General features: G+C 38.0%; 1 protein-coding gene across 1 annotated transcript in view; it reads left to right on the top strand.

The window, feature by feature from the left end:
* MCU (mitochondrial calcium uniporter) overlaps positions 1–16,056 on the top strand; it is a 173,180-nt gene that overhangs the window by 98,832 nt on the left and 58,292 nt on the right. The gene's annotated exons all lie outside the window — the stretch shown is intronic.

Here is a 16,056-nt window from a genome sequence, read left to right on the forward strand (position 1 = left end):
AGCAAATGTTTTGAGAATGATGAGGGCAGTGAATGTACAAATGTGCTTTACACAATTGATGTTTGTATGGCTTGTGCTAAGAGTAATACAAGCCCCTAATAAAACGATTTTTTTAAAAAAAGGAAAGGCTGTTTTTTATACAGGTAAGCCAACAGATGAAGGCAAATCAAATAGAAGAATATGAGGGACTTTAGTTATGGCTAGGTGTAACAGGTAATTCTAAAGCTAAATCTAATTGTAAACAATTCACAGGAAGTCCTTTCTAGTACAGCACTCTGCAAGTACATTTAACCTAAGTAATACAGCTGTTTTGGCACAGCTACTCATGCAGCTCTTCAGACAAATGTTCTCCCTGGCACAGGCTTCTACGCATTATTTCACTCTGCTGATGCTGGTGTTTGTCTCTCATTCCCTGATGCATTATAAACTATCAAGACTATAATTTATTGCTTTAAAGATTAGCACAGCTTAAGATATAATGTGTGGAGAGGAGACTTCCAGTTACAGGTACCAGAGTAAAGATATTTTTACTCACCCTACCCCTTCACTGGAATTCATAAAAAATGAGAAGATTGGAAAACAGCAAAGAATTCCATCCTTAGTGAAATTAGGCACAAGATTAAACCCCAAATATAAGGAATAAAATATAACTTGCCAAATTACCCGAAATCTAGCCCACATGTTGACAGATGCTGAACCCTGGGAATCCCAAACAGTATATTTATTTCTCTAAAATTAGACCTTACTGTAAAGGTCTACCCTGTGAAACTTTATTGGATGGTAGAATCTAATTTTTAATAGCCTCAATGTAATTATAGATATGATCTCTATTAAAATATACAAAGCTGCAACAAAAAATTTAAAAAACTGTAACACTAGTATTAAGAAGAGATTAGATAATAGATGGGAAAAAACAAAAGAAAGCACAGTAGAGATGTATGAGGGGGGGAAAGAGCATCAGAGATATGTCAATCACGTTAGAAACGAACAAAAATAGACTAACTACATTCATGGCTGAGACGCTTAAAGAATTACACAAAATTATATAAGGATATATATATACTCAAATAAAAATATGTAGCAGAGAAGATAGGCCAAACAAAGGAGATTCAGTATGTTGGGTGCTCTTGATCTGAGATAAGCAAACTTTTTCAGGAAAGTGGAAGATGATAAAAATGTTAGGCTTTCCCTACAAGTTCTGTTGTAACTATTCCGCCTTGCTCCTTACAGCACAGAAGCAGCCATAAACAATATACATCACTGTGTGTCAGTAAAACTTGATCTACAAAGACAGATGAAGATAATGCTGGATTTTGCTTGTCTGTAGTTTGTTGACTTCTGTTGTGAGGACAACAACAAATAAAACTAGAAGGGGGGGCAAATTTTGAGGTATCATAGAAAAAATATCTTGAAATAAGTAAAAGCTTGAATCAAATGACTCCTGTGGACCAGGGAATAAAATTATGTAGAACCAGTGATATCAAAGCATATCTTGGGGGAAATTACTGAACTTGAAGGACATCTGAGTCGAGGGATAATGACAGAACTTGGCTTCCCTGTTTTCACCTTAGCAGTAAACCGTTTTAGAAGACAGTGGAGGAATGCCCACATTATCCAGAGATTAACCCAAGATTTTGTAGCCAGCCAAATATAAAATATGAATGTACTATAGCATGGAAACAGTCAATGAATCTAGTACTCTTAAATTGGTTTTTAAGCAAATTACATTGTGATAAAATCTACATAATCCAGAAAAGAATCAAAATGAAGAATTGAGAAATACAGAGAAACCATGTTTAAAAAATAGTGTAATAATAGGAAATTTCATTTTATTACAGAAATAAAAACACATCAGTGGAAATTACACTTCCAGAATAGATTGGAAATGTATAAACCTTAAAATTGTAAAAAGAATATGACTAACAAATCAGATGGTAGAGGTGGGATCAAAGAAAGTGTAAATGTGCTCATTTCTTACCCATGATAGCAAGGAGTTAATAAACACTCCTTAAAGTTGAAAAAATTATCCTTGTCTCAATATTTATTATAAATTTTTTTTAAGCCTACAGGAATCATTTCAGAATCAGTATGTCATCTGATGTTGTACTTATTAGGAATTCTTCTATTTAATCAAATTCTGTTTCTTAGATGACAATTAAGTGTAATTAAATCAATTAAATTTAAACTTAATTAAGCACAATAAAGATTTAATACTTTTGAAACAGCATCGAAAGATGTGTGGGAAGGAGCCAAAAAAAAAAAAAAGAAAGGAAGGACTTAACTAGTTGTACAATATATTTTAGGAGTAGTCATTTTAGTAAAGGGAAATTTCCATTGGTTTCCCAAACAAAGTAATTGTAAGCCATTTCCTTTCAGCCAGTTGGTGTGTGCATTTAAGTAGCTACTATACTTCAGTGCTAAAAAAGAATCTCTGGGGCAGCCAACAGAAGTCCATATAAAAGGGATCGGGAGTGATTGTGTGTAATTGTTTAGCTAATTGCATTAATTGACTAACAGTGCCATGTAGCAAACCTCCTGTCAATTTGTTCTCTATTTTCTTCTCATTAGTTATAATCTTGTAATTCACTATTAGGGTCAGTTTCCTTCATATTTCCCCCTGAATTACACCCTGAAACATTTTGCTCCAAAGGATTCACGATAATGGTGTGTGGTTGGTTGTCTTCCGTTAAGTTCTGGTTCTCTTTCCAGTATTGCTATGACATCACACATCAGGCCTCTCTGTTGCAAAGTAAATACTCTGTATACATAGAGTTCAAGAAGAGTAGTCATAGTGCTCACACTTCTCGCTTAGAGAGTAGAGGTGTATGTTCAGGTATGTTAATTTCCACTTCAAATCATGCACACAATTTAGTAATCGACCTCTTTAGTCCTTTCCCTGCAGAGTGCCAATATTATTTGGTCTTGTTGACCTTAATTACTTCCTAAGATATAATGGCTTGCATTACAGTTAGACTGGACCAAACAGCTAACAACAAGATTATTTTGATATGCATATTGAATTTGCCCGTACTTTGCTCGCAGTCACCACTGCACTTGAGGATTAGAAATGTTGTTTTCTAACATGACAGTTATTAAGTGGGCATAAAAAGAAGCAATGGCACTGTTTTTCTCTTCAAAGGGCTTGCATTCTAGTTGGTCAGATAGGAATGTCTATGAGAGCTACTTTTGTATTAGTACAGTGATGGAGGAACGGTAGTAGTAGAGATTCTTACAGACTTCAGTGACCTGGAGGGCTGTGAGATGTGAACTCAAAGGCAATGAACATTGATTGAGTGCCTAGCATATACTAACTATGCAACTCAATTTCATTATAACTATCAAATAATAACTCTAACCTCTAAATGTGACTGATATTTCAGCTTTCAATTTTATAAAATGGAAATAACTTAGAAAATTGCCAAAATTCTCTCCCCTTGAGAAAGAATTAGATGGTAGGAAAATATACCGACTGCCTTTCAGTTGATTCTGACCTATAACAACCCTTTATAAGGTTTCTGAGACTACAAATCTTTATGGGAACAAACAGCCTCATTTTTCTCCCTCAAAGAGTCTGGTAGGTTTTTGAACCACCAACTTTTGGGTTAGCCTAACCTACAATACCACCAAGGAAAAAATGGAATGAAAGAAATTAAAGGCTAATAACTGTTATGACAACATGGGGTAGAAAAGTGTGATTTAGAAGGAAAAGTTCCTCTCAGTAGTCCACATCACTATCCTCTTCTTTTCTGATCTTTTATGTCTTCAAGTATTTTAAATGAAAGACTAGTGGGAAAAAGGCTAGCCAAATCTGAGCAAACCCTGGCGGCCCTATGTGTTGGTAATAGTATTCACAGTGCTTTCCTAGCTTACTTTATTGAAAGAAGAAAGTAATATGCTGAGAAGCTGCTAAAATTCTCCTTTTGCCTGGACTTCAAGAGTGAGTTTTATTTTAAATCCTTGAACTACCTTAACACACGGCGATTGTAGATCTGACCTTAATATTTATTACAATCATTACTGAAGATCAATTATTGAATTATTTAGTAGTGTTGAATCCAGAGAGAGAGAATGTGCTATTCTGACCATCCTCAAAGAGCTTGTGCCATCAAGACATATAAAGATAGCACTGATTCACAGCATCATCTTCAGGATGCTAGTCAGTGACATTAAACATATTGGCATTCCGGGTTAGACATTGGGAATAAAAATGACTTCTTACTCTTAATGCTCTTAATACTTTCTTTATTGGGACATTAATTCAATATAAACAGATGCATTTTGATTCCATTGACTATAACATTTTCCTCTACTGGGGATGTTAAAAACAGATTTAAACGGGGTTTTGCTGGATGATGTTAGAAAATGTGGAGCCTTGGTGACATAAAACTAACTGCAAGGTCAGCAGTTCAAAACTAGCAGCCAATCCACAGAGAAAGGTGAGGTTTTCTACTCCTGTAACGACTTACTAGTCTTGGAAAACCACATGGGCAGTTGTACCCTGACCTACAGGGTCATTGGGTCCAGGGCAACTTGGTGGCAGAGAGAAAATTTGGTGAAAGAAGCGCATAGAGAATGGTGTGTAGTTCCTAACTAGCACTTTTAACAATTAACAGCAAAGAGGGATTTAGATCCGTTTTCCCAGTGAGATAAGCCAAGAAAGGCTGTTTGATTTACAAGCCAAACATAGTTTGACTGAAGAGCTGTTTTGAGGAAGTAGCTTCCGCAGTCAGCCTGGCAATTTGGGTGAAAAAGGAGTGGGAATACAGAAAGAAAGAAGAAACCGTGTTTTTGCTGGTCATACACACAAACCTCAGATTGCTGTTTCTTTTAAGCTGTGATGTACAAATATGCTTATCGATGTATGTATAGTTAACCAAGGGAAATAATGGGCCTTAGGAATTAACATTGTGTTTTATGTATTGGCCCTAAAAGAAATACTCCTGAATGAGCCCCTCCCATTGGAGGGTAGTTGGGAAGGGGTAAACCTCCCAAGCCAGTCAGTAATCCATCACCATTAGATGTCATTTTAGATATTGTGGAAGGTTTTTAACTGCTACTAAGGAACACACTGGCTGTAGTAGTTAAATGAGTAGTTACCTTTTAAAAATCGCATGACACTGCTTCCCACCAACAGCTCAGCTCTCATCCTCTAGGCACTTCTCAGAAAATAAAATTTGTGACATTTCTTTCAGCTTTCGTGAAAAGCTCAAATGAGAAGCAATGTTTACAGAAGACCGTTTAAAGGATGAGCAGCCCATTATTCTCATTCCTTTTTTTAAAATTTGGAATTATTTATAAAACAAAGAAAAACAGATACCAAAAGAAAACCTTAGCAACAATAACAAAACAAACACAGAAAAGCCTAAAAAAAAAACTAGAACATATTAAAAATTAGTCAAAAGGAAAACAAATGATAAGGTGTTACATTTTAACCTCACTATATCTGCATTAATTCATTTTCAGATGCACTGTCAGAGGGCAAAATTATTCACATCCCTGGCCCATGGTCTGGGAATGCAGTTGAGGGTTAGTCCCCGTGAGGATTCTGCGAATGGTTTTGGGCTTTCACTGTAATCCATAGCCTTTTGTAAGCTGGGTGCTCAGAGTGTAAGCTCTAATACAATTCCCTCCTCTCATCTTGGATTTCATTATTTTAGTTCCATTATTTTACTACAAAGGTGCAGTGCCAGCTGTTTTATAACAATTATAAGGGCTTTGGTGGTCCCCATTTTCTTTTTCCTCTAATCTTTGTTTTCAATTTTTCTTGAACTTGACATTTTTCATTTATATTTCAGAATTTTTCAAATATGCCACTACTCTTTATTATATGTGCTTTTTGTTGTAGTGTCAAATAACTGGCCAGGGATAATCAAAATAATTGTAAAAATGTACCCTGTGCATATATATAAAACAGAGGGTTGTAATAATATTGTGAAAAGATAGCAGGTATCTTTCTTTCCTTCTTTGTATCTTTCTATATCGATAAAGGTCTGCCACTCGTCTAGATTTGTAAGGTTGTGTCTAGGTTCACTTGCTGAGAGACTCCCTGTAATCCCTACACATCCAGGAGAGATTGGGTGGATCAGGCAGGTTGGTCTGAGGATATTCTGGGTTGACTATTTTCAGTTTTGAGTTTATATATGAAAATTGTCATGCTTAATCTTAACCTTTGTACTGCATTAAAATCTTGAGTGACTGTTAATATAAAGAAATATACTCATTGTCTAAAGTTACAACTTGAAACAGTTTAGTTAAAGATATCTGTAAGAACTAAGCAAAGCTTTCAAATCAGTTCCCTTAGCTAAATAGAATTTAGAGGGAAGGAAGAGAAGTTACCGGTATCTGTGCATTTGTATGAAGTCAGAGAGTTACCAACAAATAAGCCTCAGAATGTTTTTAAATCTGCAAAGGTGGATTTGTTGTTAAGCTGTTCCTGTTGGACAGTCTGGTAAAACATTATCATACAATTCTACTACTCCTATTCCAGTGTGAGATTTCCAACTAAGGAAGACATTGATGTTGGAAATGCAGACAGCATGCTTAATTTGTTTTTAATTATGTAAAGTAACATACAATGAATGGAAAATGAATTCTGAAACAAAACCAACTACTTGCTATAACTTTTTTTATGTTTTTATCTGTGTCATAATCTATTATACATACACAGCGCATGGAGAGTGATTATTATAGCAGCTGTTGTTTTCCTCTAGCTGCAGGAATTACAAAGCCTATAGCTATTTATATTTGGGAACAGTGCCAACATTCCTTTTCATTGTTAGCTGGAACTAGAGCAAAAATGAAAACCAGGAAAAGCTCACTTCTAGGCTTGACTCTTTTTTTCTTCTTCTTCATTGCTGTAAGGAAGATGTTAGACAGCTCCTGCACACCTCCCTTTTGTTGGTGTTAGGTACCATTGACTCAGCTCTGGCTCACAGCAACCCTATGTACAATGGAACAAAACACGGCTTAGCCCTAGCCCTGTGCCGGCCTCACAATCATGGTTATAGTTGAGCCCATTGTTGCAGCCACTGTGTCAATCCATCTTGTCGAGGGTCTTCTTTTTCATTGACCTTCTGTATTAGCACCTGTGATGACCTTTTCCAGGGAGGTTTCTCTCCTGATAACTTGTATAAGGTACCTGAAACAGTCTCACCATCCTTCATTGTAAGAAGCTTTCTGGTGATACTTCTTCTAAGACAGGTTTGTTTGTTCCAGAAGGAAGTCCACAATACTTTTCAGTAGTATTCACAAACACCCTATTTCAGATGCATCAATTTTCCTATGGTCTTCCTTGTTTATTGTCAAAGTTTTACAAGCATATGGGAGGATTGAGAATCCCAAGGTCACGCACACCTTACTCTTCAAAGTGAATCCTTGTTCTTCAAACACTTTAAAGAGGTCCTGTGCAGCAGATGTGCCCATGCAATGTGCAATTTGACTTCTTGACTACTGCTACCAAAACAACCAAACCCATCACCGTGGAGTTGATTCTGAGTCATAGCAACCATATGTGAGGTTTCTGAGTCTGTAAATTTTAAGGGAATCAGATAGCTTCCTCATCCTCCCACCATAGAGTGATTGGTGAGTCTGAACCACCAACCTTGTAGTTAGCAGCCCATCACTTACCCAGTCAGGGAACAGTGAAAATAATCAAAAGGAGAATATAAATGTTTTAGGCCAACTTGTCTAGAGAAATAAATCCAATGACACTCATCTCTATATAAGAAAGAGCTTGATATCAAGAAGTAATTATATATCAAGAAGGCACCCCAGTTCAGTCCAACACAATCAAGTCCAGTACTATTTCTTAAGTCCCTCTTCAGACTCATGTAGCCACATGCAGTGATGCAGAAGGGATAGAGAATGCAGGAGGAACGCAGGCTGGTGGGTGTAGAGTCTTGTGGATCCAAGGTTAAGGGAAAGCTATCAGGGCCCTAGTAGCTCTTGCCTTCATCAGAGTCCCAGCAAGCAGAAAAGCAAGGGGCAGAGAGAGAGGGAGGATCCCAGTTTCCAAGAAGGCCACACCCCCAAGGAGGCATCATCAGGCTGTGACCTCATCAACAGGTTGAATTCCACCCCTACACTTTTCATACCTCTTCAAATTGACATAAAATCAGCTAATTACCATAGTAAGTTACTGGAATCTTCTATATACTAATTTTCCCATCTTCTATCCTAACTTTTCTAATATGTTTTAAACGTTATGAAAAAAATGTAGGTAAATCTGTAGAAACAGTAACTAGATTAATGAGTTATATATTATGGTGTCAGAGTAAACCAGCCTCTGACATCCGCGAGGTCTGTAGGTGAAATTATACAGCTATAATATATAAAGATTATAGTTAAGTCATAGAAGATAGGAGAGATGTGAGAGGAAGTGTTATAAAGGAGTCAGACACATATTATGGTAACATGCTCACCTCTGGGACAGCCATGATCTCAGCAGAGAGTGGGAGGAGGAGGAAGTATATTTCCAATCACAGTTTATATATACTTAGGGGCGTGCAAGCCCCTCTGATTACAGGTAACCACATCGTAACAAGAAGGAAGGGGCTGTACCATAGGCATACACGACAGGAAGGGGATGAGCTAGGGCTGTACACGCAATAGGAAGGGCAGGGACTAAGGGTACACATGTGACAAGATGGGTGGACGTAGATTCAAGATGGCAGCCTAACCTTGGTCCTCCTTGAGTTGGCTTGACCTTGTCTCTGGACTCTCCTTCAGGGGAAACAATCCACTACCCTTATCAGCAGGGAGTGGGCCCTACGTAGTGTGGGACAGACTATAGCAGTGGTTCTCAACCTGTGGGTCATGACCCCTTTGGGGGTCAAATGACCCTTTCACAGGGGTCACCCAATTTATAACAATAGCAAAATTACAGTTATAAAGTAGCAATGAAAATAATTTTATGGTTGGGGGGGTGTCACCACAACATGAGGAACTATATTAAAGGGTCATGACATTAGGAAGGTTGAGAACCACTGGACTATAGAGTCTGATTGCTCTAGATGGCTGAATGCCTCAGGGAGATAACTTCTAAGCAGCTGATGTCTGATGCGCTAGCAAGCAGCGTCTTAGGCTGGGCATATATTATGAGGGGTGGGCGCACAATCTGGGGAAAACCCTTTTAGTATCCCACATTATGGCAGAAGAGGTTGTAGGGAAAGGGGGAGCTAACAATAATGGCTATAACAATGAAGAAAATGTTCAAAAATGGATTATGATGATTGTACAACTGCTTTTAATATATTTAAACATTGAATTATATAGTGCCTGATTTAATTACCATTATATAATTGTATATAAGCCGAGTGTTTCAGCACATTTTTAATGCAGTTTTTGTGGTAGAAGCAGGTCCCTCGGCTAATATATGGGTTGGTTTATACTCAGTATGTACGGTACACGTCAACTTGTTTTTTTTAAAGAAACAAACAAATGCTGGTGAGTTAAAATAAAGTAAAAGAATCTTACATATCATACTCTAAGAAAGAAGAATACAACAGGGCACTTTGGGATTAGTAGGCATCATATTTATGTTGTTTTTTCTCCCATAGCCTTTTGTTTTAAAATATTTCAAACATAGAAAAAATGTTTAAAACTTAGGAACAATGGAGGTGCCATTGAGTGAGTTCTGACTCACGGCGACTGTGCACAATGGAAAGGCACACTGCCATCCTCACAGTCTCTTATGTTCGAGCCCATTGTTTCAGCCACTGTGCTACTCCATCTCTTTGATGGTCTTCCTCGTTTTCTCTCTCGACTTTACTGAGGACGATGTCCTTTTCCAGAACTGGGTTCTCCTGATAATACGTGCCAAGTACATGAGACAAGAGGCTTCAGCAAACTCACTTGTAAGGAGCATTTTGGCTGTGCTTCATCTAAGACACATTTGTTTAGACTTTCAAATTAGTCTTCTGACTTTCCGTATTCGTCATTAACCTCTAATTCAGATGTATTGATTTGCTTTCATACTGAGGCAGTTGGAAAAAAGTATATATATAAAGAGAATACTCCACTTTCTCATGTACTTTTAGAAGGGCCGTCACATAACATGTATATTTTATGTGTAGAAATGCAATCATATCCTGAAGACACGGCCTAAAAGCCAGGGGTAGAATGGGCAGTTCATACTGCGATCATCTTAGAAATTGTTTCATCAGGCTAGAATCAAGCTATTCAATGTCCAGCACCAAAAAATGAACACAAAACCAGCTCAATCAGGTGCATAGAGCAGTCGTAGCTATCTTCCACGTGAATCCTATTACCTGCCCTCATATTTATTATGTAACACATTTACCATTATGAGATTAATAAAAACATTCTGATTCACTACCAAAAAAGTATATCTTACTTCCTCGTCCATCTGACAGTGTCAGACATCATAATCCTGTGCCTGTCAATAGTTCGGCTATGTAGTTCTGAAGAACGTGAACATTCTTTTACTCTTTTATGAAATACGGAATCTGATTTTACTTCTTTCTGAACTCTATTACCTGAACTTTAGCAGCAGTCAAGAACAAAGGAAGCAGAAAGGGAGATTATTAATAGCAGCCGCCCACTCCCTAGGTTATTCACCACTATGCATCTACCAGAAGCCAAGTGTGAAAATAAAAGACAGCGGTTGATTTTCTTTCTTTCTTTTAAATAAATCATTTTACTGGGGGCTCTTACAGCTCTTAGAACAATCCATACATCCATTGTGTCAAGCACATTTGTTCTTATGTTGCCATCATCTTTTTCAAAACATTTTCTTTCTACTTGAGCCCTTGGTATTTATATAAAACTATATGCTGCTTTCAATTATACAAATGATGGTTGAAAGGTACATTTATATTTATATAAAATTATATGCTGTTTTAAATTGTACAAATGAAAGGTTGAAAGGTTTTATGGCACAGTGAGTCCTTTACAATTAAACTTTTTACATTTGTTTAGTTTAATGTCAGAGGCAAGGATATTACATTGGGATTTTTATTGTTTAAAAGTAAAAATGATCAGTATATTTTATTGCCATCCCAACACAACATGATATGCATTTAAGCTCACAGCAGCCAAAAATAAAATAATAAAAATACATACGATGAAATTTGCCATCTAATTATACCCCCCCAAATGCTTAGGTTGTTGTGTTAGGTGCCGTCAAGTCTGTTGCTACTTGATGTGTAACAGAATGAAACACTGCCTGGTCATGTCCCAGCTCCACATTGTTGTGTTTGAGCCCATCATTACAGCCACTGTGTCAATCTTTCCCATTGAGGGTCTTCCTCTTTTCTGTTGCCCCTCCACTTTACCAAATCTGATGTCCTTGTCCAGGGCTGGTCTCTCCTGATAACAGATCCAAAGTGTGCGAGGCAGTCTCCTCATCCTTGCTTCTAAGGAGCCTCCAGCTGTGCTTCTGTCAAGAGAGATGTGCTTGTTCCGTTAGTCCATGGCACTTTTAGTATTCTTCAAAATGCTTCCAAAACCAAGCCAAATTCCTTGCCTTCGAGTCAATTCCTACTCTCAGCAACACAACCCTGTAGGACCCCCCGGGTTTCTAAGACTAAACTCTTTTGTTTTTTGAATTATGTAATTATAGCTCTTATAACATTCCATACATCAGCTGTAGCAAGCATATTTACATATGTTGCCATCATCATTTTCTAAACATTTACTTTCTATTTGAGCCCTTGGTATCAGCTCTTTTTTCCCTCCTATCCCACCCTTGTGACCCCTTGATAAATTATCAATTATTATTATTTTCATATCTTATACCAACTGCTGTCTCCTTTCACCCCCGTTTCTGTTGTTCCTCTCCCTGTGGGGGGAGGGGTCATGTGTCCATAATTGCGATAGGTCCCCCTTCCCCCACTCCTCCCCCCCACCCTCCTGTATCACTACTCCCACTCCTGTTCCTGAGGGGTTTATCCGACCTGGGTTCCGTGTGTCACGGGTATCTGTACATGGGTACATGCTCCAGGCTAGCCCGAAGTGAAAGGCAAGACTGGGGTCACGATAGTGGGGGGTGAGGAAGCCGCAAGGAACCAGAGGAATATTCTGTGTTTCATCGGTGCTATGCTGCACCCTGGTTGACTTGTCCTTTCCTTGTGATCCTTCTGTGAGGGGATGTCCTATTGGTTATAGATGGGTTTTGGGTCTCTGCTCCAACCCTCCCACATTCTCAACAGTATGTTTTTGTTTGTTTTGGTTCTTCTGGTGCCTGTTACCAGATTCCATCAACACCTCCTGATCGCAGGGGCTGCTGTGCTGCTTCCATGTGGGCTTGTTGCTTCTCTGCTAGATGGCTGCTTGTTTAACATCAAGCTTTTTAAGACCCAGACACTATCTTTTGATAGCCGGGCACCACCAGCTTTCTTCACCACATTTGCCTATGCACCCACTTTGTCTTTAGTGATCTTGTGGAGAGGGTGCGCATCACAGAAAGCCAGGTTATTAGAACAAAGTGTTCTTGTGTTGAGGGAGGGCTTGAGCAGAGGCCCAGAGTAAGAGTAACTCTTTACAGGAGCAGTAGAAAGCCTCTCTCTCCCACAGAGCAGCTGGTGGCTTCAACTGTTAACCTTGTGGTTAACACCCCAAAGCATAGTGGGTTATGCACTAAGCAGCCAGTAACCACTGCGCTGACATGTAACCACAATGCCACCAGGGCTTTTTCAAAGTACTTACAGGTGTGTAATTACTTATTTCTCATCAGCCACTCCTCAGGAGAAAGATAAAAGTACCTACCTGCTCCTGTAACCATTTATAGTCTCAGAAAGCCCTATATAAGGTCATCTTAAGTCAGAGCCTACTTGATAGCAGTGGGTTTTTTTTGCATCTATTGTTCTGTTTGTTCTTGCTTATGTCTGTGACTAATTTTCTCTTTTTATAACTGAGAGGTGGTTAGGTTTAGGACTACTTCACTATGCAATGGTCTTATTAGAATAACAAACCTATTCCCAAATGAGATTACATCCATAAATATAAAAACCAAAAGCTCACTGCTATCAAGTTGTTTCTGACTCATCAGGACCCTACAAGACCGAGTAGAACAGTCAGCCCTTTAGCATTTCCAGGGCTGTCAATCTTTAAGGAAGCAGGCTGCCATGCTACCAGGGCTGCTGTGTCTGAGCTGACCTTCTGGCTCATAGCTGAGGGATTTCAGCACTGCGTCCCAGGGCTTCTTGCCCACATGTATCGGGATTATAATAGAAACTTTATCCATTAAATTGGTTTACATTAATAAAACATGGAAGGATGGGAGGAAACTGATTGCCAAAGAGTATTGGAGAGATGAGTGCAGGAGATCAAAATGGTAAACCTGACATGAGCGGTTAAAATCTTGTCACTTGATTCCCCCTCTGATACATGTTGGGCCTGATCTGGTTTTCAACAGTTTCTGGTTTTGTTTTATTCTTTTTCATATTGGGTGTTATCTCTGATGAATTTTGTCATTGTGGGTAGATCTCTTGATTTTTTTGTTATGTTTTTCTGGTTTTCAGTCTATGAAACCCAGGATTAATGAACCTACAGAGACAACAAGTTGAATAGGGTTCCTGGGGGGGACCATGGGAGAGGGGGGATCAAAGAATTTAAGAAAGAAAGAAGAAAATGTTTTAAAACTGATTGTGGTAGTAATTGCTCAATGCTGCTTGATGTTATTGAACTATAGGATAATATGATATCTGTTATAGCTCCCAGTAAAATTGTTTTGAAAACAAAACACACAAAAATAAATAATAAAACTTTTAAATAAACACAATAAAGCCTAGCCATCAAGTCGACTCTGCCTCACCGTGATCTCTGAACAGTGTAGAACTGCCCCATGGATTTCCAAGGCTGTAATCTTTCCAGAAGCAAAGAGCCCCCCCATGTCTTTCTTTCACAGCACAGCTGGTGGGTCAAACTCCCACCCTTTTTTCTAGCGGTCAAGAACCTATCACTCTTAAACAACGTGCTTATTGGTTTCAAAACATAATATAAAAGGAACGTGGGCTTTAATGAGCATTTCATTACCAGTTCATTAGATAAGTATTTGTATTTACTAATATCAAAAAGAAGACACTTCCTCAGTTCTTAGTATACTGTGTGAAAAGATACACAATTAGTTATAACTGTGGTCAGATTATTCTCATCTACTACTAGATCAACAGGCAGAGAACACCTGTATTTATAAGGCTAAGGTCTTTCTTTATATGCTTTTAAAAACATTTTCTTACTTGATCCTGACAGAAACACTGAGGAGTTTGGTGGACAAGTTACTAATTTTTAAATGACTCTATTAATAATATGAGGACTGGATATGATATCCTAATTAGAAAACTGATCTTGAAAGATGCAATAGAAGGCCCTATATGCTTGCATTGTTTATGAGTATGAATTTCTCTTGGAAATCAATATACAAGGGGTACTTCCCCCCAAAAAAAACATAATCGTGCTGGGCTGAGCGGAGCTTTTTTACTGTGCATTTTGCCTGCTAGGCAAGTATCAAGCGATTTGCTCAGAGTTATTGCACGCACTGGCATCACCTGGGAAGGTTCTCTCTGGTCACTCAGTGAATTTTTTCCTGAAAACAATTTTGCTCAAACCTCGTTTTTGTGATGGCCGATTTAAGAGAACAGCATGTGGCTGTGAAATTTTGTTTCCTGCTCAGGAAAAATACCACAGAAATTGTTGTGATGTTTTTGCTTACAAGGACAGCACAATGGGGAAAACTCAAGTGTATGAGTGGTTTTCTTGTTTCAAAATGGTGAAATGTCGATTGATGACAAACCTCGTTCTGGATGTCCATCAACTTCTTGAATGAACAATAATGTCGACTAGTAGTGCCTTTGGAGTTCGTTCCACCAGGCCAGACTATTAATCAAGCTTTCTATTTAGAGGTTCTGAAAAGATAGTGTAACAGTGTGCAAGAAAAAAGGTCTGATTTGTGACAGACTTCAAACTGGTTTGCCACCATGACAATGCACCTGCTCATGCAGCCATCTCAGTATGCAAGTTTTTGGCAAAAAACAGCATGCCTCTCTTGCCACACACACCTTACTTACCTGACCTTGCTCCATGCAACTTCTTTTTATTTCCACAAATGAAGAGGGACATGAAAGGACAGTGATGTGAGGACTTAGAAGATGCAAACAAAAACACAAGGAAGGTGCTGTCAGCCATCCAGCAGATTTGACCAATGTATTAAGTGTAATGGAAAGTATTTGAAGGTGATAAGGTTGTTTTGTAAAAAATATTAAATACATGGCTTTGAAAAAAATCCTTTTTTTAGTGCCTCATGTATAAATTGAATCATGACTTCTGTTATGCATTAGCAACATATTTTAGTGGGGAAAATGTTAACCCATGTTATAATCAAATGTAGTAAGCATGTTAAATAATATATTCAAAGAAAAATAATTGTCTAATGTCAAACTCATAAATTATAAATATTCTTTTAACTTAAACTATATTAGAAACTTTGTTCCCTTCCTGAGCGATTGAAAGAATATAGAATATGCTCTTAAAATATTGGGGTGTGTGTGTGTCAGTGTGTGTGTGTGTTGCTAGTGGAAGAAATTCTTTTTTAAAACCTCAAGTTTCTACCTTTAATATCTAAGTTGCTTGTTGTACCATATCTCTTGTTTAGAGATAGTTGAGGCTTTGAAATGCTCTGAAATGCATTATGCTTAAAAATAATTTATAGGAAGTGTTTATCCTTTGAAGAGGACTGAAAGTTCTTTTAAGAAGTTTGTTTTCTGATTACCTTACATTTTGGCAGACAATTTGAGCATTGCGTATTGTCACTTTTCCTTGCATCAAGTCATTCTAGGAAGTTGTCCATTTTGTTGTGGTTAGAATCCTTAATTTAACACATGGGGAAACTGAGGCTAGATAGTAAGGCTCAAGTTGTGGAACTGGGCCCAAGTCTTCTAATACAAAAGTGCCTCCCACAATGGGCATTTATAGAGGTCTAGATAAAGACATGTACATATGCATTTATATTTATATGAGGATGGGGAAATAGATCTATGAGCCTACATTTATAGGTTTAGTATTAAGGTAGCAGAAGGACATCGGGCCTTTACTCAAGTA

This window comes from Echinops telfairi, unplaced genomic scaffold (assembly GCF_000313985.2).
Source record: "Echinops telfairi isolate 266 unplaced genomic scaffold, ASM31398v2 ScPeMD7_70;HRSCAF=299, whole genome shotgun sequence".
Taxonomy (NCBI): Eukaryota; Metazoa; Chordata; class Mammalia; order Afrosoricida; family Tenrecidae; genus Echinops; species Echinops telfairi.